General features: G+C 39.6%; 1 non-coding gene across 1 annotated transcript; it reads right to left on the minus strand.

Annotated features, from left to right (window-relative positions):
• Positions 1 to 2,725: 2,725 nt before the first annotated feature.
• On the minus strand, positions 2,726 to 2,832 carry LOC145565614 (small nucleolar RNA R71). Its single transcript, XR_014095065.1, has one exon. It is a non-coding gene; the product is annotated as a small nucleolar RNA R71 (small nucleolar RNA).
• Positions 2,833 to 4,063: the final 1,231 nt, after the last annotated feature.

The raw sequence follows: 4,063 nt of genomic DNA on the forward strand, positions 1-4,063 counted from the left end.
TCCCAAGAAGCGCCGTAAAAACGGCGCAACCCAATAAAATCTAGGTCAAGTGACCTAGATGGGGGCACATTCTCCAATGACCCTATAAATAGGGAGATATTTCCCCATTTTGGGGACACATTCAATCATTTATTACACACACACTCTCTCTCATCAGAAAAAAGACCTGAGCTTGGAATCCAAGCTGATCCCCACCTAAATTTCCGCATTCTTTATTCCCTTTCAAGTTACTAACTTGATCTTCGGAGGCGGAGCTCCAACCACCCGGAGTCTCCGTTGTTTTGCGGGTACAACTCAGCAGGACCAGACTTCGTGACGTAACTCTCCCGAGGGACAAAAACACCCAAAACATTTGGCGCCGTGATGTGTCTATTTTATATAGTATTCTACCCCCGTCCCTTGGTCGTAATTAGTAGTGTTTTTGGCTCTTTAGAGCCACTTTTATTACTAATTGGTGTTTTCTAGTGTTTTCGTGGATTTGGTTGACTTTTGCAGGGATTTATGCTTTTGGAGTATTTTCCCGAGATATTTTGGAGCAATCACGAACATTGGAGAAGCACGACCAGAGTTTATAGCCCAGGGCCGGTTAGAGCCATCGAACCGGTAATTAAGGGCTCGGTATAGGTGATACCGGGGCATTTGGACCGAGTATTCAAGACCCAAAGAGGAAACCCAGATTGGCCCGAAGAATTGGAGCCTAATCGAAGTCCAAATAGTGGCCCAAGAGAGCCGCCCGGCCAAAATGGCTGGCGCCCAGAGGCGCGCCCGGCCGGGCGAGAGAAGCAAAGGCTGGCGCCCGGTGACGCGCCCGGCCGGGCGCGAGATTGCTATTAGAGACAAAAAAGGCGCGCCCGATCGGGCGGTGCCTCGCCCGATCGGGCGCATATTTCATTAGTTGATGTTTAACGTAGTTTTAATTTGTTTTAGCTTAGGATTTTTGTACGGAGTATAAATACTCCTCCGTAATACGTTTTTAGGACCTCTTCTTCTCCTTTTTACTCTTTCTTTACTCTCTTAATTATTCTCTTAGAATTCTCTATCTAAACCTTTGTTCTTAATCTACTCTTAATTCCATATTACTTTTTGGTAACGATTTTTCTTCCCTTAATCTTAGTTGTTTATTTTATTCCTTTCATCATGATTTATTTTATTGCTTTGATTTGTTTAGTTTCTATTATGTGTGAGTAGTTTTATTTCTTGGGTTTATGGGGATCTAATAAATAATATGAAGGGGTAAATTATTGTTGTTGATTATCAATGCTAGATTAATTTCCTATTGATTGATTTAATGCTCTGTGACTAGATTAGGCCTATCTTTTATGCATGAGTTTGACAATATTGATTCAAGATTCGAGAGATGAGAATTGATGTTTAGGTCTAGTTTCAATAAGCAAGTTAATTTATAAATGGTTAAGTCGAGATTCGAGAGATGAGATTTAATACCGGTAAATTAATTATGTGATTGTAATATGTAGCGAAAGCCCTTTACAATCTGGTTAATTGATGCATTGATTATTGACTATTATTGATTATTGGTATTGCATGATAATTTCTTATTGAATTGTTTTAATGTTTTACAATTGCGGCTTGTAAAAGTATAGCAATATTAAATTGATGAATCGAGCAGATGTTAATTTGATATTAAAGGCTATTTTCAATAAGAACTTAGATCTAGTAAATTGCGAGAGCCTGTTAGATCTATGTTGATTAATAAATTGCGAGAGCCTGTTAATCATGTTATTTATGCAATGTCAATGATTGATTACTATGTTTTACCCTGGAGTATTATTTATTGGTGAACCTATGCCCTAGATCCTTTTATATATTGTTTTCTCCCTATTCCTATTCTTTGTAGTTTAGTTTCATACTCAAATATAAATATTGGTTACTTAGATAATTTAGATTATAATAATTAATTAGGAGTAAAAAGACTTGTTTCCCTGTGGAGATCGACCCTACTTCCCTATCTACTTTAGTTAGAGGATTTAGGTATTTACTTTTGATTAGGGGATACGACTTTACCCTGTCAAAATTTGGCGCCGTTACCGGGGAAACGGTTTTATTTTTATTTCTGATTGTTTTTGTAGTCTAGATTATTTCTCTTTTGTCTCAGAGAGCGTTAGTTCTCTGAGACAAATCTCATATTTGCTTCTAGTTTTTGTTTATGCCCAGGTGTTCCAGATCAGGTTATATCCCATTCGATCCTGAGATCGAACGTTCCTTCCATAGATAGAAAAACTTATACAAGCAAATCCTGGCGGATTCTGGTGATAATAATAATAATCACCGCGATCCTCCAACTGATTCCAGCGATTTAGAGGCATCGTCAAACGCAGAATCAGAGATGACGGCTCCAAAGAAGCTTAGCGATTATTCACAACCAAATCTTACGGATTTTCCACATCTCACCCCTACTCCGGCTCTTGATGGGGTTCAATTTGAAATTAAACCTCAATTTATAACGATGATAGAGAGGAAGCAATTCCGTGGGGCCAAGGGTGAAGACCCGAATCTTCACATTGCCGACTATTGTTAATATTGCAACACCATCAGGCAAGCCGGGGTCACTCAAGACCAAATCAGGGAGATTCTCTTTCCCTTCTCTTTAACTGGAAAAGCTAAATTGTGGTTTAATGGATTAAATAGAACTACACTTGGTATAACTGACTGGAAAACTCTTGTTTTGAATTTCTATAACAAGTATTATCCTGCAGAGAGAACAGCAGTACTACGGAGTGCGATTCAGAACTTTGCCCAAGAAGCCGATGAGTCTTTATATGAGGCTTCGGAGAGGTTCAAGGACTTACAAAGAGAATGCCCTCACCATAATTTAGCACAATGGCAGTTAATCCAAGCCTTTTATAACGGCATTGGAAATTCCTCTAGAATAATTTTAGACTCTGCAGCTAGTGGGAGATTTATGAATCTTAATGTTGATGATGCAGGTCAGGTTATTGAAGATATGACGATACACAATTCTCAATATGGGAATCCTAGAGGATTTGCTAACAAGGGGAAGCACAGTGTCGACTCTGTATCCTTTTTGCAAGCTCAACTAACCTCTATTTGCCAAAAATTAGATAATCTGAGCACTGCTAATGTAGCTAATGTTTCTGCAATTAATAATAATTCTAATGAGGCTTTCTCTGAAAATTGTGGTATTGTAGGTCACTGGGAGCAGGATTGCAGGAGTTCCGTGGAGCAAGTTAATGCCTTCCAAGCTTATAGGCAGAATAACCCATACTCCAACACTTACAATCCTAGGTATCGGAATCATCCATACCTTTCCTACCGGAGCACTAATGTTCAAAATCCACCACCACAAGAACCACAGGCGCCACAGCAACAGCAGCAGAAATATTATCATCCCAATGCTAGCCAGAAGAACCAACCACAACAAGCCTCCTCATCTTCCGACCCTTCTCTGGCGGAAATTAGAGCAATGTTGGTCAATATGCAAAAGCACATGGAGAGCAGAGATGCGACAATTGATCAAATTTTAGCGCATAATAAAATTGTAGATAATCAAATTGCGCAACTCTCCGCTAATCTACAAGCCCGCCAACAGGGAGCCTTGCCGGCACAGCCTACAAGGCCTACGGATCAAGCATTTGCAATTACTCTAAGGAGTGGTTCGAACTATGAAGGGCCCTCTATGCCCAGAGTTGATGAACCTGTTTTATTAAATACTGCTAATCTTAATTCCATTAAACCAAACAATGTAGTTGATAGCCCTGCAGGGCGAAAGGATAATACTAACATATCTAATTCTGCATTGCAGGGTACAACTCCAGAGAAGGTGGCTACTCCAGAAAAGAATAAGAATGCTCCAAAGCCAATCATCAAACTTCCTTTCCCCAATCGTCAATTGAAGACAAACTTGGATAAGCAGTTTGGTAAGTTCCTGGAGATGGTTAAAGATTTGAAGGTAACAGTTCCCTTTACTGAATTGATCACACAAATCCCCTCTTATGCAAAATTTATGAAAGAAATTTTGACGAGAAAAGGTCTATTAGTGAGGTAGAGACAGTAGCTTTCACTGCAGAGTGTAGTGCCGTACTTC

This window comes from Chenopodium album, chromosome 1 (assembly GCF_948465745.1).
Source record: "Chenopodium album chromosome 1, dcCheAlbu1.1, whole genome shotgun sequence".
In the NCBI taxonomy this organism is placed as follows: domain Eukaryota; kingdom Viridiplantae; phylum Streptophyta; class Magnoliopsida; order Caryophyllales; family Amaranthaceae; genus Chenopodium; species Chenopodium album.